At 36.6% G+C, this 24,945-nt stretch overlaps 1 long non-coding RNA gene across 1 annotated transcript; it reads left to right on the forward strand.

The window, feature by feature from the left end:
* Positions 1-389: 389 nt before the first annotated feature.
* Positions 390-24,934, forward strand: LOC122233488. Its single transcript, XR_006211029.1, has 3 exons — positions 390-566; positions 24,239-24,316; positions 24,756-24,934. It is a non-coding gene; the product is annotated as an uncharacterized LOC122233488 (long non-coding RNA).
* The last annotated feature ends 11 nt before the right edge of the window (positions 24,935-24,945 follow it).

Genomic DNA, 24,945 nt, shown 5'->3' on the forward strand with positions numbered 1-24,945 from the left:
TTTTTAAGTGGATGGGATGGGAGTATTAATATTACTCAATTTGTCTGAAGCTTTTATATAAATATGCCAAAAGTCACAAAAATTATTTTCAATAATATGGTATTGATTTTATTGGGTATTACATCAATTTTGTTGAAAGCAAAGAATTTAAAGCCAACTGATTTGCAAAACAAGTTGTTAAACAGTCACTAAAGTCACTCACCAATGTTTCTTTCAATCAAACTGACTTCATTTGATGCCTGGGATAGTTTTATTGGCTAGGGACACACTTCATTGCAAGCTTCTGGATAATGTGAGAGGATCATAATCTGGGTGAAGTAGGAGAAAGGATTATGAAAGGGGAGTTGGGAATGAAGAATCAGCAAAATATGTTCTTTTTCAGATAAGGATTGGAATAGAATCTACGTAGAAGCTAAGGATCTGAAAGTATCAGCATCAGTAAAGGAAACTTGAACCCTTGGAATGTCTTTGTGTACCCTCTGGTGTGTTTATGCCCAACCTTGTGTGAAGACCACAGCTCCATGCCACACTGTGGACTTGGCAGTCCAGTTAAAACCAATCAACTGGTAAGGTATTTAATTTCAGTGAAACAATAAAAATCTTAATAAAAGTAGGTCAAGTCCACAATAAACTGAATGTCACAATAGTTTCATATTAATAACAATCGCACTGTATATATTTTTTGTTCAATATTTTGTTGGTAATGTTCATCCGAATGCTGACATAACCGTATATTAGCCAGGATAAAGTATACAATTAAGTCAAATGTGGATTCTGAATATACTTTAAACACTCAGGTTTTTCAGTATATTTTAACTAGATAATGGGGCAAAGAGCAAGAAATTGGTGTCCTTTCAGGTTCTGACCTGAAGTTTGCTCTTATACGAAGGGCATAACTGAAATTAAGCAACAGTTAATCAGCAGGAATCCCTCTCCATGCTGCTTCTCATCTGTTCTTGCTGCCACCAACCTCCATGATCCCTTAAGCACACAAATTCTATGAACCTCATCTGAGCTTGACAAAGATGTATCGAACACTCTCACAAGATCTTTGTTTCAAATTCATCTTGTACTTCTCATGCTTCATTTTGTTATTTTGTGTAGCAGGCACATAGAAGTGTATGGCTGTATTACCTATCTGGTAGATTATAACTCTTTGGTCAATATAAACCATCCTAGTGCCTCTGCATTATTTTTTCAATCTACTCTATTAATATTGCCACTTTTTTGCTCTATTTCTACAGCATTTTGCTTTAGATATATATTTCTTCTAGGCAAAATATTTTCTTTAAACCGAATCAGACAAAGTAGTTTCTTTTTCTGAGTGAATGTGAACGAATTATGTTCATTGATATAACTGAGATGCCTGTTGTCTTAGTTTTCTGTTGCCAAGTAAGGAATCACTGCAAACATAATGGCTTCAAGTAATACCAATATATGATCTCACAGTTTTGTGGGTTATTAATCCAGGCACAGAGAAGCTAGGTTCTCAGCTGTGTCTTCATCTGAAGTTCAGAGTCCTCCTCCAAGATGATTCAAGTTGTTGGCAGAATTCAGTTTCTTGATAGAAACCTACTAGAGGGTCACTTACATACTCGCAGGTCCATGCCATATGACTCTCTCCATCTTCAAAGCCAACAATGGAAAACTTCCTGCACATAAAATTTGTGTTCCCGACTTTGACTTTGTTTTTCAGGAAGAGGGCTCCCTGAACTTATGCTCACTTATGCTGGAGCCCAGCGAGGAACATCACTCTTTCTTAAGGTCACCCGTGCAAAGTAGCATTATCCAGGCATTGGAGTGACCATTCCATCATATTTACAAAGCCTGCCTACCCTCAACAGAGAGGATCATGCAGACGTGTACACCAAGGGGCAAGAATCTTGGGAGGGTATTAGAATTGTGCCAACCGTACTTGTCTTTACTTTTGTAATCTTATTTACAATTTATTTGAGCATTCTAACTTTTTTTCTAAAGGAATTTTTAACAGACTTTTTAGAGAAGTTTGGGATTGGTAGCAAAATTGAGAGGCTGGTATAGTGAATTCTCATAAAATCCCTCCCCCAACACATGCACAGCCTCCCTTATGATCAACATCTCTCCTAAGAACGGTACTTTTAAAAAACCAAGGTTGAACCTAAGGAATTTTGTTTCATGAAGAAACCTGAAATTATGGACATAGTTTGGAAAATGACTGAGCGTGGTGGTGAAAGGCATAGTTTTGAAGATATCACTTAGCTTGAAATCCCAGCTCCTGTTCTTTGTGATTTGGGGCAAATTACTTTTCTTTGCACGTGTCTTATCTCTAAAATGGAAATAATATTACCTATTCCCCAGGGCAATTTTAAAGATTAAGTGATTTAATATGCATAAGGAACACAATGGCCAGGAAAATAGAATTCAGGAAGTGTTAGCAATTAGTATTTCTCTTTCACAGTTACATGGAAGATATTTATTGTTTTAAATCTTCTAGATTTCATTCATACAGTGAAACTGTATTTCTCTAAATATATATCATATCTGATCCAATACAATCTCTAATGATGGATGTAGCAAGCATTTACTATTATGCATGTTCTAGCCTTTATTAATATTCTATTTTCTGTCAGACCTGTATGATAAGTTAACAGAAGATTGAAGACAGTGAAGAGGTCTGCTTTGTTGATCCACGTGGAAAGGTGATCCACAGGCAAAGGAACACAGGCTCTTTGGATGACTGAGGGCCAGATGTGTTCTAGAAAATAGAAACATGCCAGTGTGACTAGAAGTGAGCAAGGGGGGAATGGGTAAGAGATGACATTGGAGAGAGATCTTATTGGGCTGGATAACAGAGGGTCTTGTAAACCATGGCAAGGACTTTGATTTTTACTCTGAGGAGGCTGGAAAGCCATGGGATGTTTTTAAGCAGAGGCATGCCATGACCTGCCTGTGGCTCCTGTGTAAAGAACAGACTGCATGGAAACAAAGGTGGAAGGAAAGAATCCATGTAGTTGAAGTGAATGATAATAGTGGCTTTGACTAGAGGGGCAATGATGGTAGTAATTAGATTATTCAGAATTATTAGATTATGGATATATTTTGAAGAAAAAGTTCAGAGTATTTGTTGTTGGTTGTTATGTAGTTATGAGGAAGTGAGAAAACTCAGTTGTGCCTCCAATGTTTTGATCTGAGCAACTGGAAAACATGGAATTGCCATTTTCAGAGACGTGGAACCTTGAGAAGAAAAGATACAGGGAAGGTCAAGACCTCAGTTTGTTTTTTTTTTTTTTTTTAATTTTTTTTTTCAACGTTTTTTATTTATTTTTGGGACAGAGAGAGACAGAGCATGAACGGGGGAGGGGCAGAGAGAGAGGGAGACACAGAATCGGAAACAGGCTCCAGGCTCCGAGCCATCAGCCCAGAGCCCGACGCGGGGCTCGAACTCACGGACCGCGAGATCGTGACCTGGCTGAAGTCGGACGCTTAACCAACTGTGCCACCCAGGCGCCCCAAGACCTCAGTTTTAAATATGTTAAAGACGCCTCTTAGTTATGCAGCTGGAGATGTTAAGTAAGCAATTTGAATATATTAATTTAGAATTTAGGAGTGTGGTTTGGCTTTGAGATATAAGTGATGAATCTTTCAAGAGATGAAGCGTATTTGAAGTCTAAATTTGAGAACATTTAGGGGTCAGTTGTAGACCAAGATGTGAAGAGTACAGGGAAGAGCCCTGGGCATGGCAAAATTGCATACAGTGATACAAGAGGGAGAGAGAGAGAACGACTACAGAAGTTATTCTTTGAGTAGTCAGTAGCAGATGGCATCCGGTGAATAGTAGAACACCTGAGTTTAGAGAAGAGCATTGACAGTTCACTCATTGGAACCAGGGAGAAGACAGAGTGTATACTATTTGGGTATAAGAGTTCTGCCTGAGTTGATGTAATATGGACAGAGAACTTTTTTTTTCTGGTGTAAAATATTATCTTTTTATGCATAATAATTAGGATAATAATAGGCCTCTATTTTTTTTAACAGAAACTGGAAGGAAATAAAAGGAGAGATAAAGCTTCCTCTTTGAGTGGAGATGGTTGAGCAGTGGCTAGAAACTAATGGGAAGGGTCACAGGGAAGAAGCCAAGACAAAAGCTGTACCACTGCCAACAGGCAAGAAGGCTGAGTGCACATATCATGGGTAGGATGTACTTCAAAACTTAAAAACAGCTCAACACTCCCCCCATAAAAGCCAAATGTCCAAAAGCATTTCAGATCATCATGTATTTGTCTACAGTTATCATGTCATACCAAACAGATAGTATACTCTGCACCTATGAAGTTAGATGAGAAATTATATATTTTATTATTAAATAGTATGGGTGATTATGTGTAAGTGTACTCTATCCTCATTCCTAATGTCCAAGAAGAGAGGTAGGATTTCCTGGAGAGGACATATGCCTTTGGAAAATATCTTACCCATATTAGAGTAAAATTACTGACACTACACACCAAACAAAAATATAAATAATTATTTCTTTTTTTAATTTAAATTTTTTTAATTTAATTTTTTATTTTTTTTAATTTACATCCAAATTAGTTAGCATATAGTGCAACAATGATTTCAGAAGTAGATTCCTTAGTGCCCATTACCCATTTAGCCTGTCCCCCCACCCACAACCCTTCCAGTAACCCTCAGTTTGTTCTCCATATTTATGAGTCTCTTCTGTTTTATCCCCCTCCCTGTTTTTATATTATTTTTGTTTCCTTTCCCTTATGTTCATCTGTTTTGTCTCTTAAAGTCCTCATATGAGTGAAGTCATAGGATTTTTGTCTTTCTCTGACTGACTAATTTTCACTTAGCTTAATACCCTCCAGTTCCATTCACATAGTTACAAATGGCAAGATTTCATTCTTTTTGATTGCCCAATAATACTCCATTGTGTGTGTGTGTGTGTGTGTGTGTGTGTGTGTGTGTGTGTGTATATATATATATATATACACATATATATATATACACCACATCTTCTTTATCCATTCATCCATCGATGGACATTTGGGCTCTTTCCATACTTTGGCTGTTGTTGATAGTGCTGCTATAAACATGGGGGTGCATGTGTCCCTTTGAAACAGCACACCTGTATCCCGTGGATAATGCCTAGTAGTGCAATTTCTGGGTTGTAGGGAAGTTCTCTTTTTAGTTTTTTGAGGAACCTCCATACTGTTTTCCAGAGTGGCTGCACCAGCTTGCATTCCCACCAGCAATGCAAAAAAGATCCTCTTTCTCCACATCCTCACCAACATCCGTTGTTGCCTGAGTAGTTAATGTTAGTCACTCTGACAGGTGTAAGGTGGTATCTCATGGTGGTTTGATTTGTATTTTCCTGATGATGAGTGATGTTGAGCATTTTTTCATGTGTATGTTGGCCATCTGGATGTCTTCTTTGGAGAAGTGTCTATTCATGTCTTTTGCCCATTTCTTCACTGGATTATTTGTTTTTTGGGTGTTGAGTTTGATCAGTTCTTTATAGATTTTGGATACTAACCCTTTATACGATATGTCATTTGCAAATATCTTCTCCCATTCTGTTGGTTTCCTTTTAGTTTTGCTGATTGTTTCCTTCACTGTGCAGAAGCTTTTTATTTTGATGAGGTCCCAGTAGTTCATTTTTGCTTTTGTTTCCCTTGCCTCTGGAGACATACTGAGTAAGAAGTTGCTGTGGCCAAGATCAAAGAGGTTTTGCCTGCTTTCTCCTCAAGGATTTTGATGCCTTCCTGTCTTACATTTAGGTCTTTCATCCATTTTGAGTTTATTCTTGTGTATGGTATAAGAAAGTGGTCCAAGTTCACTGTTCTGCATGTCCCTGTCCAGTTTTCCCAGCACCACTTGCTGAAGAGACTGTCTTTATTCCATTGGATATTCTTTCCTGCTTTGCCAAAGATTAGTTGGCCATACATTTGTGGGTCCATTTCTGGGTTCTCTATTCTATTCCATTGATCTGAGTATCTATTCTTGTGCCAGTACCATACTGTCTTGATGATTACAGCTTTGTAGTATAGCTTGAAGTCTGGGATTGTGATGCCACCTGCTTTGGTTTTCTTTTTCAAGATCCCTTTGGCTATTTGGGGTCTTTTCTGGCTCCATATAAATTTTAGGATTATTTGTTCTAGCTCTGTGAAGAATGCTGGTGTTACTTTGATAGGGATTGCATGGAATATGTAGATTGCTTTGGGTAGTATCAACATTTTAAAAATATTTGTTCTTCCTATCCAGGAGCATGGAATCTTTTTCCATTTTTTTGTGTGTCTTTTTCAATTTCTTTCATAAGCTTTCTATCATTTTCAATGTATAGTTTTTTCACCTCTTTGGTTAGATTTATTCCTAGGTATTTTATGGTTTTTTGTGTAACTATACATGGGATTGATTCCTTGATTTCTCTTTCTGTCACTTCATTGTTGGTGTATAGGAATGCAACCGATTTCTGTGCATTGATTTTATATCCTGCAACTTTGCTGAATTCATGAATCAATTCTAGCAGTTTTTTGGTGCAATCTTTTGGGTTTTCTATGTACAGTATCATGTCATCTGCGAAGAGTGAAAGTTTGACCTCCTCCTGGCCGATTTGTATGCCTTTTATTTCTTTGTGTTGTCTGATTGCGGAGGCTAACACTTCCAATACTATGTTGAATAACAGTAGCGAGAGTGGACATCCCTGTCTTGTTCCTGACCTTAGGGGGAAAGCTCTCAGTTTTTCCCCATTGAGGATGAGCGTTGGGTCATTCATATATGGCTTTTATGATCTCGAGGTATGCTCCTTCTATCACTACTTTCTTGAGGATTTTTATCAAGAAAGGATGCTGTATTTTGTCAAATGCTTTCTGTGCATCTATTGAGAGGATCATATGGTTCTTGTCCTTTCTTTTATTGATGTGATGAATCATGTTAATTGTTTTGCGGATATTGAACCAGCCCTGCATCCCAGGTATAAATCCCACTTGGTCGTGGTGAATAATTTTTTTCATGTATTGTTGGATCCAGTTGGCTAATATCTTGTTGAGGATTTTTGCATCCATGTTCATCAGGGAATTTGGTCTATAGTTCTCCTTCTTAGTGGGGTCTCTGTCTGGTTTTGGAATCAAGGTAATACTGGCTTCATACAAAAAGTTTGGAAGTTTTCCTTCCATTTCTATTTTTTGGAACAGTTTCAAGAGAATAGGTGTTAACTCTTCGTTAAATGTTTGGTAGAAATCGCCTGGAAAGTCATCTGGCCCTGGACTCTTGTTTTTTGGCAGATTTTTTATTACTAATTTGATTTCCTTACTGGTTATGGGTCTGTTCAAATTTTCTATTTCTTCCTGTTTCAGTTTGATAGTGTGTATGTTTCTAGGGATTTGCCCATTTCTTCCAGATTACCCATTTTATTGGCATATAATTGCTCATAATATTATCTTATTATTGTTTTTATTTCTGTTGTGTTGGTTGTGATCTCTCCTCTTTCATTCTTGATTTTATTTATTTGGGTCCTTTCCTTTTTCCTTTTGATCAATTTGGTGGTTTATCAATTTTGTTAATTCTTTCAAAGAACCAGCTTCTGGTCTCATTGATCTATTCTACAGTTTTTTGGTTTCGATAGCATTAGTTTCTGCTCTTATCTTTATTATTCCCTGTGTTCTGCTGGTTTTGGGTTTTATTTGCTATTCTTTTTCCATCTCCTTAAGGCATAAGGTTAGGTTGTGTATCTGAGATCTTTCTTCCTTCTTTAGGAAGGCCTGGATTGCTATCTACTTTCCTCTTATGACCACCTTTGCTGAGTCCTAGAGGTTTGGGGTTGTGGTGTTATCATTTTCATTGACTTCCATATACTTTTTAATTTTCTCTTTAACTGCTTGGTTAGCCCATTCATTATTTAGTAGGATGTTCTTCAGTCTCCAAGTATTTGTTACCTTTCCAAATTTTTTCTTGTGGTTGATTTCGAGTTTCATAGTGTTGTGGTCTGTAAGTATGCACGGTATGATCTCTATCCTTTTTACATACTTAGGGCTGATTTGTGTCTCAGTATATGGTCTATTCTGGAGAACGTTCCATGTGCACTGGAGAAGAATGTATATTCTGCTGCTTTAGGATGAAATGTTCTGAATATATCTGTTAAGTCCATCTGGTCCAATGTGTCATTCAAAGCCATTGTTTCCTTGTTGATTTTTCGATTAGATGATCTGTCCATTGCTGTGAGTGGGGTGTTGCAGTCTCCTACTGTTATGGTATTACTATTGATGAGTTTCTTTATGTTTGTGATTAACTGATTTATATATTTGGGTGCTTTCACATTTGGTGCATAAATGTTTACAATTCTTAGGTCTTCTTGGTGGATAGACCCCTTGATTATGATATAATGCTCTTCTGCATCTCTTGATACAGTATTTTAAAGTCTAGATTGTCTGATATAAGTATGGCTACTCTGGCTTTCTTTTGTTGACCGTTAGCATGATAGATGGTTCTCCATCCTCTTATTTTCAATCTGAAGGTGTCTTTAGGTCTAAAGTAGGTCTCCTGTAAACAGCATATAGATGGATCTTGTTTTCTTATCCATTCTGTTACCCTATGTCTTTTGATTAGAGCATTGAGTCCATTGACGTTTAGTGAGTACTGAAAGATACAAATTTATTGCCAGTATGATGCTTGTAGAGTTGGAGTTTCTGGTGGTGTTTTCTGGTCCTTTATAATCTTTGTTTCTTTTGGTATTTATTTATTTATATATATATGTTTTCATCTTTTCTCTCCTCAGAGAGTCCTCCTTAAAATTTCTTACAGGACTGGTTTAGTGGTCACAAACTCCTTTAATTTTTGTTTGTCTGGGAAACTTTTTATCTCTCCTTCTATTTTGAATGACATCCTTGCTGGATAAGGAATTCTTGGCTGCATATTTTTCTGATTCAGCACGTTGACTATATCCTGCCACTCCTTTCTGGCCTGGCAAGTTTCTGTGGATAGGTCTGCTCCAAAGCTGATCTGTCTTCCCTTGTAAATTAGGGACTTTTTTCCCTTGCTGCTTTCATAATTCTCCCCTTGCCTGAGTATTTTGTGAATTTGTCTATGATATCCCTTGTTGATGGTCGGTTTTTGTTGAATCTAAAGGGGGTCCTCTGCTCTTCCTGGATTTTGATGTCTGTGTCTTTCCCCAGGTGAAGAAAGTTTTCTGCTATGATTTACTCACATAACCCTTCTACCCCTATTTCTCTCTCTTCCTCTTCTGGGACCCCTATGATTCTGATGTTGTTCCTTTTTAATGAGTCACTGATTTCTCTAATTCTTAAATCATGCTCTTTTGCCTTGTTCTCCCTCTTTTTTTCTGCTTTGTTATTCTCTGTAAGTTTGTCCTCTATATCGCTGATTCTCTGTTCTGCCTCATCCATCCTTGCTGCTGCTGCACCCATCCATTTTTCACTTCTTTTATCTCTGCATAAAGGGATTCTAACCTATTGTTGACTCCAGCTAGTATTCTTATTATCGTGATTCTAAATTCTGGTTCAGACATCTTGCTTGTATCTGTGTGGGTTAAATCCCTGGCTGTCATTTCTTCGTGTTCTTTCTTTTAGGGTGAATTCCTTCGTTTTGTCCTTTTGAAGGGAGAAAAGGAATTAATGAGATAGAAAAATTGAAAGTAAAAAAATATTAAAATTAAAAATTAAAGACACACCCCCACACAAAATTAAATAGATGATGCTAGATCCTAGATGTGTTTTGGTCTGGGTGTTCAAAATGGTTTGACAGATTAAACAAAAAAAAAGTGGGGGGGGAAGGAAATCATTTGAGAATTTGAAAAAATGAATACACTGAAGTAGACTAAAATGAGATGATGGGGGTAAAATAGAATTTGAAAAAATATACACAAAAATAAAGACCACAGTAGAAAGAAATTAAAGAAAAATATTTTTAATAAAAATTAAAAACAAATATGATTTTTTCTTTTTCTGTATTTAAGAAAAAAGAAAAGAAATGAAAAAGAGAAAAAAGATAAAAAAAGAAAAAAGGAAATTGAAAATTTGAAAAAGTGAATAGATTGTAGTAGACTAAAATAAAATGATGGAAGTAAAATAGAATTTGAAAAAATGTACATAAAAGTAAAAAATATAGTAATAAAAGTAAAGGAAAATATTTTTAATAGAAATTGAAAGTAAAAATGAAGTTTTTCTCTTTCTACATTCAAGTAAAAGAAATGAAAAATAGAAAAAAAGAAAAAAGAAAAAGAAAAATTAAAAAAAGGAAATTTTTTGAAACTTAAAAAGGTGAATACACTGAAGTAGACTAAAATAAAATGATGGAAGTAAAATAGAATTTGAAAAAATTTCACAAACGTAAAAAAAATAGTAATAAAAATTAAAGAAAAATATTTTTAATAAAAATTGAAAATAAAAATGAATTTTTTCTCTTTCTGTATTCAAGAAAAAGAGAATAATTGTAAAAGAGAAAAAGAAAAAAGAAAAAGAAAAAGAAAGAAAATTGAATAGATGAATCTGCTAACAGATTGAAGGAGGACTGAAATTCTTTCATTTTTCCCCTAGAAGTCAGTCTATGTAGCTCTTTATAGTCCATAAACTAAGCTGGCGATGAGACTAGTGTTCTTGAAGAGCGAAGTTGGCCCAGTTGGGCGGAGATCAGTGTAACAGCTCCGCTCTCCACTAGATGGCGCTACTAGCCTACTGGGGTGGATTGTTGTGGTGCTTGTAGGTGCGTATGCGCATGTGTGGGAGCGGTGAAAATAGTGCCACCCAGCTACCCAGTCTGTTCTCCCGGGTCAGCAATCACACACCTGTCCTCTGTCTTCAGCTCTCATTCACTCCCCGCTTTTTCACCCTCCGTGACCAGGCCCCAGACAGTACCTCTCTCCCGAGTTTTATCTCAGATGCGGCTGTTTTCCCCAGCCCCTTACTTCTGAAGGACTGCGGCTTTGACCTGTTCAGCCCCTCTGTGGGAGGGTCTCACCAAGCAATGGCCAAATGAGCAATGGCCGAATGTTGGCTGCACCCAGGAACGCTTGCTGGACCCTGCTGCTGCCGGTGCCCAGAGACTGCAGCCAGGTGACAGCCTGCCCCAGAAAAAGTTTGCAAGACAGTGTAGCAGCAGCGTTTCAGGGATTATGGAAAATCACAACACACATCTGGCACCAGGCTTCACCCTTAACAACCTTGTTCCAGTACCAGCGAATGTGGCCATTTTCTGGGGTCTGCTGGGACCAGGTGGCTTCAACAGTCTCTTCCAAATGTCTTTCCAGCAGTGGAACCGCTTTTCCCCATGTGACCCGAGAACCTCCACCTCCACTCTGTTCCTGGGGATTTGCCCTTCCTACCAGAGCACCACCAGGTATAGAGCTGCGGAGTTGCAGCCTTTGTGCTCCTCTTGTTTACAGTCTTAATGGAATTTAAGACTCTCCTTTCTCCTTTCTCCCTTTTTAGTTTAGTCCCTGAGGCTGTTTCCAATTTTCCACTTTCTCTTCAGCTGCTTTTGAGGAGGGGTGCTTTTCCCGTATTCTCCACCCCACCCCCCAGTCTCTGTCCTCTCTCCGCCCACAATAGTGGTCCCCTACCTTTCATGGCTTCTCGCTCCCCAAATTCACCTCTCCGTGCTGTGTACCTGCTGAATTCTGTGGTTCAGGTTGTGCAGATTGTTGTGTTAATCCTCCAATCAGTTTTCTAGGTGTATTGGATGGTTTAGTGTTGGTCTGGCTATATTTCATGGACGTGAGACACACAAAAAACTTCCATGCTGTTCTGCTATTTTGGGTCCTCCTTCAAATAATTATTTCTTATTGACAAAAATACAAAAAGTTTATTGAGGAGCCTATGAGAGTTTTTAAATATAACAAGACAAAAATGTCCGAACACATTTAACTAATGAGGCTAAATAATCTTAACAAGACTGATCCAACTTAACAAGCTGTACAATTTTAACGTACTCTACTTGAATATATTAAACTTTATTTGTTTGTAAGATTGCCTTTATGGACATTCCCTTTAACTAAACCCAAATTATACAGTATTATATATTGAAGAGTATTTTCAGAGGAAAACATTTAAAAATGGTTGATAATTTGTGAAAAGAAATGCAATTTGAAATAAAATGAGATATCACATTTGAGTTAAAAATTGGCAAAAGTTACAAATATTGATTTTATTTTCTATTGGAGAGTATGGATTTATTCATAAGATTCATTTATACTTGGATAAAGTTTAAACTGACACAGAATTTTTGAAGTGCAACGTGGCAATATATGTTAAAATTTTAAACGTGTCATCAATTTACTTTCTAGGAATTTATTCAAATAAAACTCCCACAAGTGTGCAAAGAAGAGTGTTGAAATATATACAGTGAAGCATTATTTGTACCAGAGAACATTTGGAATAGTTTAAATATATATCAATGTAGGCTTTATTAAGTTATGATGCATCCTATAACCTCTAGACAACAGTTAAAGAATATTTATTAATTCAGAAAAAAGTCCAACATACACAGTTATATTTTCCATTTAAGATACAGAAGAGCATTGGGTATCGTGGCAACAGACTGCCTTGAGTGGGCAGTCATGGGCAATAAAAATGATGTGGGATTTCAGTACAACAGTAAAGCCAACAAAAAGTCAGCCTGCTTTTATTATTACCATGAATTGGCAATTTAAACAGCATCAAAAAATACTCCTCTCCTCTGGCATAGGTTACTCCCTTTGTACACCTTCACCCCTGCCCTTGATGAACTGTGATACAGCAGGTCAGAGGAAGGAAGAGTAAAAAAATGGGGAGAGGAGAGGAAGGGGGAGAGAGAATATGAATAAGTAGTAAATTTGGGAGTGGCCCCCTATGTTTCAAATGTGGAATCCTATACGTTTTTGCTATATTCTGAAGAGTCTTCTGTGCCATATTATGGGATTTGTCAAACAGTGATCTATGGTCCAAATCTGGACTGTTGATTGCCTTTGTAAAAAAAGTTTTGTTGGGACATGGCTACACTCATTCTTTTATGCATGGCTGTGGTTGTTTTCATCCTTTAAGAACAAAGTTGAGTAGTTGCAACGGAAGCTGTAAGACCCAAAAAGCGTAAAATATTAAGTATCTAATCATTTATAGGAAAAGTTTATGGACTTCTGTTATAAGTAATGGAATATTTTAATTATATTTGATGACAACAATTGTTTTCTATTGGGTTGAATTACCTTAATTGTTGAATTATACATTAAGGGCTATTTGGGTCACTAGCAATTTCTATCATATTTAATGAATGCCATTTATCAATTCCTACTTTTCATATCTTAGCATTTTTGTGTGACTTACAAGTAATCTGTGGGAAAGTTATCAGCCTTTCAACTAAATAATTAAGAATTTTCTAATAAGTTGTCCTTGTGTAGAAGGCCATGCTTGGGATTCTGTGTCTCCCAATTCTTTAGAAGTAATATAAAATACAAAAGTAAAATTAAAAGTAATTTACTTCTTCCTCTTTCCATAAATATACATACAATTCATGGTAACCAGGTTGCTTACATGGTTTTGGTATGTCTTACCTGTCCCTGTGATACAGTACTCATTAAGTTCTGGAAACAGAACTACTATGTTTATTCAAAAAATACATGACTTAATTTAAATTACAGAATCTTCCTTTGAAAGAAGTGCAAGTGATTTACGCAAGACCACATTCATAACACATAGTTTAGGTTGCGCACTCACTTAAAAGTCTATTATTTTTTAAGGACTGCTCTCCTTCCAGCCTCAATGATTCAAAGGTGTCTTACGCATATTTCTTAACAGTCTGTCAGAAATAGACGTTCCCTAAACTTCAATTATTTTAATTGTGTGTTTTCTTCTGATTGAAGTGTTTGTTGAATAGAATGATAGGGGAAAAAAAGCTTCTGGAATACAAAAAAAAGGAGATTGTTGTTACTTGGTAGCATATTCCCAGAGAAGACCAAATCCCTAGAGTTTTACCAAACCCACCCTGGAGTTATTTGAATCTCGATCTAGTTTATCCATTAGATATTCAGTCTATTATTTGATTTTATAAATGGCATATTACAAAACCATTTTTTTCCCTTGAAAAATTATTGTCTTCCTTTGATTCATTTATTTTACAACTAACTATTAAGCATTTAGCATGTACAAGGCTCATTTCTAACCACAGAGGAATATGAAACTAGACAAAAATCTTTGTTCCCTGAGACGCTATGTTCTACGTTCCAGTGTAGATATTCTTGTTCGTTTGCTCCCTTCTCTCGTCCCCTGTTCATCTCTTCAGATTTTACAACTACTAAGCTAACGCTTTTACTGGGGAATTCTGAGGAAAAGGGCAGCCTGAATGCTTGTCAACTCTCCACCTCTCAATTGTTTCCTTGTTGAAGGAGACAGCAAGGATACTCTGCCACTCAGAGGAGAGGGGCTTGGCCTTTTAGCCCAGTAAATGACTTTCCCAGGGGGAAGGCAGCGCCTACCTACCTGCCTACCTACCCAGTCCTGGGAGGGTAAGCTGTGTCTTGCTGACCTTCAGGACTTGCAGGAAACTTGAAAGGTGAGAGAGGGCTGCCTCTTCAGCTTCAGAAGACCTGGGCAGATGCTCAGTAGTTGATATCTGGTGCGTAGTTGTACAACCCTTTTTAGCATCGTTTCAAAATGATATACCCCAGTAGAAATATATGGAGAGAAAAGAAACAAGAATAGCAACATGGTGAGATAAAATAGTCTTATACAGCAGCAAGCACCTGTATATGAAATATAACCCCAAAGACCACATGTAAAGAAATAAACTAACAATGCAAGGTGTAGTTGAGAGGAACTATCTATGCAGTAATCAGGTATATATATGATTGGAGAAGGCACACTGGAAAAATAACCAAATTTGAATGATATTTAGAGAGATTGGTTTAATGAGGAGTTGTGTTTAGCTGGGCAGACCTTAAAAGGATAATAATTTGAATGGAGGCTTAGTGAATTTCTTGAAAAAAGTTCATGTGTTATACACACATATCTCAAACTTGGACAAAGTTGTGGGGTCACCATTTACCAGAAACTTTCCTACTTTGGACTCAAATTAAAATAACTAAAATGATTAAATAAATTATTTATAAATTTATTTTAATTAAATTAAAATCATTTCAACACATTTGCTTCATTTAAATATTTGTCTCAAATTATGTCCTCCATACTTTTTATAATACAAATCCACTGAAGTGGATTTTACTCTTATAAATCACATATACATATATATAATGATGATTTTGCATAAAGTCCAAACAAAATTCACATTTTCTTATACACTCACAAAAAAAGGAGATTTGATCATTGTCTTGGAAATGTCCACCAAATGAAAAAATTTTCTCTGGGGACTTTAGAAATAGGTCAATCTAATGAAAAAGAAAAGACACATTGAAATGCAGAACATGTTCTTCTTGAAAAGATTGATGTATTAAATATTTATGCAAACACATTAAATTGGCAAGTGTATGAAAACATTATTACATATTTATCACCTCCACATCTCATCATTCTGAAAAGAACTTCTTTCGTATAAAACTAAAATGGATGACTATAAGTTTTCCAAAGTCACATTTTTCAAACTTCATAACATGGAATGGTTTGTTTTTCAGAGTTTATATTAATTCACATAAATAATAAAATTAGTGCTGACACTAGAAGGGGCTAATAATTTATTCAAAATAGGAGCAGTCAAGTCCTGTTTCTTCGTGTTTCTCCACAAACCCGAACGGGAGCCCCCTAATATGAAAGATGCTCCGTAAAAGTGAATATTCACTCTGAGAAATAAATTAGCTCTTTTAGGTCACAGAGTCATTTAGCCAGAAACTGGTTCTGTGGCAAAAGCCAAATGTCGTAAGGGAATTAATGCATTTCTAAAGTACCTAACTTTTCCTAGAGGGTAATAAATCCTGATGGAGTCCGAAATTTTATGGTCTTTGGGAAGTGTTACTTAAATTAAAATTTAAATTGACTACACTTCTCATTAAAAGCCAGAAAGTTGAAATGATTTTATATAGGCTCTAAAAATATTCACGTTTAATACAAACTACCTTATTATGACGATACAGTGTTCTGTATTCAAAGCTCTCTTTCTGCTTCTTCTCTGCTTCTACTTCTTTTTCTGCTGAGCTCTTTTCTCCATCTCTTCCAACTTTTCCTGACCTCCTTGTTTGATTTTAACCACACTTCTATTTACTCTTTTACTCCTGAATCATCCCTCCACCCATTTCCAGAAGCTTCTGTTACATTACTGTTCTCATCTGCTTGCATCTCTCCTTTTTCAACTTTCCTCCCCTCCTCGCTGTTTCAAAGAAAGACAACTACTTTAATTCATCACTCCTCCTCCTGTGGAGTCCTCACAAGCTCTCTGTGCTTTGATTGTTTTGTCACAGGATCAGTCCTGCAGTGCGGTAGCATACCTCTGGTGTTGGATTTAACTTGACTATTCCTACTATATACCAGAATAAGAAAAATCCATATCATAACATGGAAGAGATGGAGAAGGAAGAGAGAGAAAAGGCTATGGCCTCAAGTGGCTTTTTTTCTTGAAGTTTATTTCTTTTGAGAGCGAAAGTGTGAGTGGGGGAAATAGCAGAGAGAGAGAGGGAGAGAGAGAATTCCTAGCAGGGTCTGCCCTGACAGTGGGACTTGATCTCATGAACCTTAAGATCCTGATCTGAGCTGAAATCGAGTGGGACACCTGACTAAGCCACCCAGGCAACCCTCAGGTGGCTGGTTTTGAAAGAAACTTGGATTTTAACCCTGCTTGAAATTGACTTTGACCTCTCCTTCTGTAATCCAAACCCCTGTTTGTCTGTGTGTGGCTATTGTGTACTTCTCCAGCCCCTGGCAGCTCTGTGGTCATTTCTCCTTTCCTGTCTACATGCACTCACTGGATCCAATGCTCTGTGCTGTGAAAGGTCCCCTGCCTCCTCCAGGTCGCTGTAGGTTGTCTGGTTTTTGTTTTCCTTCTCACTACTCATTACTGTTGGCATGCCACAGCTGATTTCTGGAATCCTTCTTTGTTTCGCCCCTTCCCTGTACTGTTCTCCCTTGACCCTGCTTCTCCATGACTCGGAATGCAAACCCCTGCTTGCTCACTCTCCAAAGCACCATTCTCTTAGGAAAACACTTTCACTGAAGAAGGAGGGATGAAGGATAAAGGTTAAGCTAGGGAACAGCACAGCATAGATAATAACATCAAAGTGAAACTAAGTTTGTTAGTTTGATAGCTTCTTGGTCATACGCACCTCAGTCCTGCTCGCCACTTTGTGCCACATTATGTTCTTTCTGGAGATTATTTCCCAAATCCTCTTCTCCCCATGCAGGTACCTTCAAACTTGCTGTCCCACAATCAGGAAGAGATTCTCTATTCTTGCTACTTTATTACACAGAGTGATTTATTTCGACTGCTGTAATAATTTCCATAAACTGTGTGGCTCAAAGCAAAGCACATTCATTCTCTCACACTTCTTGAGGCCAGAAGTCTGGAATCAAGGTGTCAGTGAGGCCATGCTCCCTCCAAGGCCCCAGGGGATATTCCTTTCCTTGTGTCTTAGCTTCTGGTGGTTCGGGGCAGTCTCTGTGTGTGGCTGTATCATGGCAGTCTCTTCATCCTGTGACTTTCTTTTCTCCAGTTCTTCTGTCTCCTGTAAGGAGACTGTCATTGGAGATAGGGCCCACTGTGTAATCCAGGATGATGATCTCATCTCAAGATTCCTAAAATACCTACAAATAAGCTTTGTCTGCAAAAGGGAACGTTCAGAGGTTCCAGGAATTAAGATATAGGCTTCTCTTTTGGGGGGCTGTCATTTGACCTGCTGCACAGGCTCAATCTAAGAAAACTCTGGTTTTCTCAAGCATCACAATGAGAGGCAGACAATGTAAGTATTTTCCCAATGTAAAGGAGGAAGACCAATTCTGTCCTCCAGAATACTTCTGTACTTTTAGGGCTTTTAGAGCAAATTACAGTTAGATTTTATTTTATTTTATTTTATTTTATTTTATTTTATTTTATTTTATTTTTAAATTTTATTTATTTTGAGTGAGAGAGAGTGCGTGCAAATGCGTGCTCAGGGGAGGAGTAGGAGAAATGGAGAGGGAGATGGAAAGAGAGAATCCCAAGCAGGGTCTGTGCTGTTAGTGTGGAGCCCTACACGGGGCTTGATCCCATGAACCATGAGATCATGGCCTGAGCTGAAATCAAGACTTGGAGGCTCAACCAACTGAGCCACCCAGGTGCCGCTACAGTTTGATTTTACATGACATTTTTCTTCTCATTAAAAGACCCAACCCATTAAAAATGGTTACAAATAATGTAACATTTTAAATATGGGAAACTTATAATAAAAAAAAAGAAAAATTTGTATATATTTATACAAATGCCATTGTATCTTTGTGTATGTATGTGAATATGTAAAAATGCATATTTCTTTTTTTTTTAATTTTTTTTAACATTTATTTATTTTTGAGACAGAGTCGGAGCATGAACAGGGGAGGGGCAGAGAGAGAGGGAGACACAGAATCTGAAACAGGCTCCAGGCTCTGAGCAGTCAGCACAGAGCCCGACGCGGGGCTCGAACTCACGGACCGCGAGATCATGACCTGAGCCAAAGTCGGACGCTCGACCGACTGAGCCACCCAGACGCCCCTAACATTTTATTTATTTTTGAGAGAGACAGACAAGAGTGTGAGCGGGGGAGGGGCAGAGAGAGAGGGAGACACAGAATCCGAAACAGGCTCCAGGCTCTGAGCAGTCAGCACAGAGCCCGACGCGGGGCTCGAACTCACGGACCGCGAGATCATGACCTGAGCTGAAGTCGGATGCTTAACTGACCGAGCCACCCAGGCGCCCCTAAAAATGCATATTTCTAATCCTCATCTATTTACAACTGTATACTGTGCTTAGTCTTAGCATCTAATAAGTCTGTTCAATATTTTAACAATTTACAAAACTCACTATTTTTTTGTTTTTTTCTTTTAATTATTTAAGGAATGATTAGTCATTGTAGAAAACACAAACTTTTTTTTTACAAAAGGAAAAATTGATTGTCTGATTCTACTGGAAAAAAAATAACCAATTTGGGGGCATATCCTTATTTTTCTCATGCGATTATGTCTGTATGTATATATGAATCTATATACCTATAACTACATCCACATTTATTTATACTTTTGATTATAACAAATCTTGAACCATACCCTGTAGTTCTATCCTTGATTTTCATTTCTCCAGTTAATATTATGTTGCACTTTCATTTTATTTTATACTAGGATCATTATTATATATATTCTATCTATATAGTACATCATTGTTTTGATGTCCTATAAATTATTATCATTGGAGATTATTTTCACTAGTAAAATGAGCACTAATATATAGTGAATATACTTATTCATACATTATTATAAATGTGTATCATTATTTCTTTAAGATTAATTCTCAAAGATAAATTTTCTGACTCATATGATGTATATGTTGTGGCAGAGATTTCTAGTCATATCCCAAATTTCTCTCTGCTTCCGAGGAACCAGGTACCTCATTTCCCAGTTCCACCTGCAGTTGGGTGTGGCCACGTGACTGAGTCCTAGTCAGTGGCATAGAAGAGTATGATTCTTTTGTGCCATCTCTGGGCTAAGATAATTGACAAGCAGATCTCCTTCCTCCAGGTCCTCTTTCCTCTGGGGAGCCAGGAGGCAGCAGAGGAAGAGGTATGAAGGACAGAACAAATTTGTGCTCCTTAGCCACCATGTGGAGCGAGCTACCCTTTAACTGAACCAGGAACATTCATCTCAGGGGTTGGTCGAGTGAAAGATACTGGTCTTGAGCCATTATATATTTAGGGTCTTTAAAAAAAATACTGCTTTATGGTAAGTAATACACTTGTTTTTAGAAGCTTTGATACATATTGTTAAACTACATCACTCAAAGTCTAAGCAGTGAGGGTATCCCTGCTGCTTTCTTTAAAAAAATTTTTTTTATTTGAATGTAGTTGACATACAATGTTATATTAGTTTCAGGTGTATAACATAGTGATTTGATGAGTTTATAAATTAAGCTGTGCTCATCCAAAGTGTAGCTGCTGTCTGTCACCATGCAACACTATTACAGTATCATTGACTATATTCCTTAGGTTGTGCCTTTTATTCCCGTGACTTACTCATTCCATAAATGGAAGCCTCTATCTCCCACTCTCTTTCACCCATTTTGCCCACCTCGCACCCCTTCCCAGCAACCATTCATTTGCTCTCTGTATTTAGAGGTCTGATTCTGCTTTTTGTTTGTTTGAGGGTTTTTGTTTCTTTTAGATTGCACATATGATTTCTAACCAAGATTATACTCAAACGTTTACAGTCAATTTTAATATTTACTAGAAAAGGTCTGGTAATACTTTCTAGAGATTCTCCTACATTTATTCTTCTACATGACCATTATAATCATGTTGCCAATTTTCCTATAAAGGTTTAAAGGAGATGGTTAAGGCTGCAACTGATGAAAAATTAGCAATTTTAGCATTCTTTCATCATTGAAACGTACATATATTCTAATTATTTATTGTTATGTTGCTGTTATAAACTGTTTTGTATGTATAGATTTGCAAAGTTAAGTTATTTTCTTGCATGAATTTCTTGGAAATATGGGAATTCAGATCGCTAGTAGCAATAAATCTGCAATTGTTCTTAAAGATCATAGTTTGCCTCTCATAAAGAATATGTAAAGACAGTTTCATCAGAGTAAGCCAGTTTGACCCCAAAGTCAAATATCCTGTGTTTTGATATTAGCATTAGTTTTTTTTCAACATAAAGAAAATAAAATGTTACCTTACTTTTCATTTAATTGCATTTCTTCTGTATCAAAATTAAAGTTTATAGGCAGATATTGAAGTTTATTGAAGTTTATAGCTTCTAGGTGGGTTCAAATTCCTTTAATGTAAATTATTTATTATCTTTGTTCACTTATCTGTTGGGGTCTTGATTTGAATAAATTGTATGTATTACAGATGGATCATCCTTGTAGTGATCTGTACTTAATTAAATTTTCTAAGATTTGTTTTTACTTAATTCAACAATCCATCAGGAACTAGACTGATATAGTGTATGTGAGCTATGTACCTAAGTTAAGTTTTCCACAAATTCTAATTAATTATTCTCATTTATTAATTTTCTTGTCTCTGTTATTTCCAGATGTTACCTATGTCGAATAAAAATGTTAAAGTTTCAGACATTTTCATTATATTCTTTTTATCTTCATGAAACTTATTTTTGTTCTAGGAGCATACTGTTTTGATTACAACTGTTTTGAAATGTGACTTGATATTTGATTGGGTTGTCAGCCTTCTTAGTTTTTCTACTAAAAACATTTTTGATAATCTCTTTTTTTTCTTTTTGTTTTTTGCAACTTAAATAAGTTGTGTCAAATGGCAAGAAAACAAGTGGGAACTCTTTCATTTAATGGGCATGGTATCAACTCCACAGATCAACTTATGTAAAAGCACCTTTTAAAAAGTATTGGTCAGGGGCGCCTGGGTGGCGCAGTCGGTTAAGCGTCCGACTTCAGCCAGGTCACGATCTCACAGTCCGTGAGTTCGAGCCCCGCGTCAGGCTCTGGGCTGATGGCTCAGAGCCTGGAGCCTGTTTCCGATTCTGTGTCTCCCTCTCTCTCTGTCCCTCCCCCGTTCATGCTCTGTCTCTCTCTGTCCCAAAAATAAATAAACGTTGAAAAAAAAAAATAAAAAACAAAAAGTATTGGTCAATAGGTCACTATTTCCATTGTGGAGGAATCATAAAATACTCCAGAAGTATTTTGCTTACAAATAGTGTGTTTTTCGGGTGCCTGGGTGGCTCCGTCGGCTAAGCGTCTGACTTCAGCTCAGGTCATGATCTGTTTAGACCCCGTGTTGGGCTCTGTGCTGACAGCTCAGAGCCTGGAGACTGCTTTGGATTGTGCATCTCCCTCTCTCTGCCCCTTCCCTGCTCACTCTCTCACTCACTCTCTCTCAAAAATAAATAAACATTAAAAAAATTTTTTAAAAAGCAATGAAAAAAACACAAAACAAATAAAACGAATAGTGGGTTTTTCTTTTTTTACTGAAGTATAATTGACATAATATTCTGTGTTTCAGATGTATAACCTAATGATTTTATATTTGTCCATATTGCAAAGTGATCACAGTAAGTCCAGTTAACATCCATCACCATATAGAGTTACAAAATTATTTTTCTCATGATGAAAACTTTGAAGACCCTCTCTCCTTACTACTTTCAAATATGCAATATGGTATTCTTAGCTGTAGTCCCTGTGCTGCACATTACATCCCCATGACTTACTCGTTTTGTAACTGGAAATTTGTATCTTTTGACCCCCCCTTCTTCCATGTTGCTCACCCCCCATCCCCCACCTCAAGCAACAACCAGTCTCTTACCTGTATCCATTAGCTTGATATTCTTTGTTTTGTTTTGAAAAACAGGTATTTTTAAAAGAGAACTAAGAAACATGTGATTATTGCTTAAAATAAAACTAAAATAGTATTATATGAAAGCATCTCCTTTATTAGTAAATCCAAATATACATACACATTGCAGGGATTTTTCCCTTACTTGAAATATCACCAGATATATGCCCATCTTCCCTGATAACTGTATTGTCTTATATTCTGCATTTCCTCTAATACGGAAATCCAGAAAACTTCAAGAAGATTTGGTACAATGTCTTAAAAGCTCAAGGGTTAACATGAAATGTTTGATATTATAAGAAGTCAGGAAATGCAGCTATTTTTTTTTGAGTAATGGAACTATATTTATATCTGGAAGTTAATTAGATATTATGCCTTATAACCAATATAGTCTAATTCATAATGAAAGTATTTTATGAAAAAATAAAGATTAAAATTTTCATTAAGACCTTTTGTGTTGGCAGTTTGCCTGTGCAGTTGATTTGCATAAAGCATGATTAATGATAACTAAAGAAATAGTCTAACAGGTACAGGAAAATGAAAAATTATCCTAATGAAAGAACATTTTATGGGGTAAGCATTTCAACAACAGAAACCCCCATTCGTTGGAAGTCTGTGACATAACATAACTGTGAAATGGTAATAAGATAAACTTAGTAGCCAGTGTTCCTTAGTTTGACTTGTTTACCTCTGGCATGAGTTTTCTAAGACTGAGGCTGGTAGTCCCGATTCTTTCTAAAAACTGCACAAAAGTCACAGGCAAATAACCAGTTCAGCACAATTTGACAGCACAAATGCAAACATTACAAACCAATTCATGTGCAAATAACTGAAAATGTGAAAATAAACGTAGTAAAAACCTATGTCTTCTCGTATATTATTATTAAATTGCTGGATTACTTTCTCATGGACACATTGGAGAATATCCAGTTTACAGCTCACATAGTATAATTTATGTGGCTTATGACAAATGTTTTCATATAGCCTTCATATAATAGCCCCAGGTCATGTGATATGAAAGATTAACATACGAATTTATATTTTGAATACAAAATTTAATAAATACTATTAATGCAAAACAATGTTAATAAATTATGGAACTTGTATGTGGAAGGAATGCATTGTAGAGCTCGTTTATTTCAACTATAGTTCTTGACACAGGCTACAGTGGTTCAATACAATCTCTATTCTGGTTGAGTGACTATTGATTTTTTATAATTACAGGGAGAAAGCTGTGACATATTTACCATTTTTTTACTTGTAATAAGGATGGGCTTCGTGGACATGAGACCTGGGTGGTTGCACAGGGTGTCCCACTGTGAAGGGACCCACACTTGGTTTAATGTTCTGGTATTAATAATGCCAGGATACTAATAACATTTGAATAAGAGTTCCCTCCTTTTCATTTTGTACTGAGCCCTGCAAATTATGGAGCTATAATCAAATATTCTCTTGTATTAAGATTATCAGTTATCCTTAATCCAAAAACTTCAGTCCTCTGCAAAAATCTATGATTTATTATTCCTTCTATACTTTCTTATCCTTAAAGTTCACAAAGAGAAATTATCAAGGGTAGACTGGTATGATTTTCTACTGGTCATGTCTTTTAACTTAATTTTTTTTCTTGATGAAATGTAATTTTTAAAAAAAAATTATTTAAATTCCTGATAGCATATGGTATAATATTACTTTCAGGTGTACAATTCAGCGATCCAACACTTACATACAACACCCGGTGCTCATCACAACAAGTGCCCTCCTTCATCACCTGTTTTCGATTAAAACTCATGCAATTTTTTTTCCTTTTAGAAACTATGTGAATGCTGTTGCAACTGCAAGCCATATTACGTAATCTCCTATTTCACCCTAAAACAGAAAAAAAACACAGTAAGTACCCTTATCTACTTCCCCTAGATTCAGCGGTCTTTACCATTGTACACCATTACTTTCTCTCTCTCTCTCTCTCCCTCTTCATGCACGCACACACGTTTTTCTTATGAAAATAAGTCATTTTCATTTCAATTTTCAAATAACGAAAATTATTTTCATTTGAAAATAAGTCACAGCCGTTTTGACATTTCACCCTGAAATAATTCAGCTTGTGTCTTCTAAAAACATTCTCCTGTATAACCTGGGTACCATCCATGATATTTTAACTTGATCCAATAATATTTTCAGATATTATTCCAATTTAAATATCTCGATCCTGAAGTATCTTTTATAGATTTTTTTTAAAACCTAGCATCCAATCCAGAATCAGGAATTCCACTTGGTTCTCATGCTACTAATTTAGCAAAAACATCTGTATTTCCTATTTTTCCTCCAGAGAATTTTCAACTTGATGAAAGCTGGAGCCCCTGTGGCTTATCCTCCTTTGATCGTCCAAGGAGGCTGAGTGATACAGGATAAAAGGCAATGTGGTGTAAAGAGTCTAGGCCTTAAGTAATATGTGCATGAATACTAGCTCTACCACTTTGTTCTGTGACCTTAGATATTCTCTTTAAATTCTCTGTGCC

Source organism: Panthera tigris, chromosome A2 (assembly GCF_018350195.1).
Source record: "Panthera tigris isolate Pti1 chromosome A2, P.tigris_Pti1_mat1.1, whole genome shotgun sequence".
Classification (NCBI taxonomy): domain Eukaryota; kingdom Metazoa; phylum Chordata; class Mammalia; order Carnivora; family Felidae; genus Panthera; species Panthera tigris.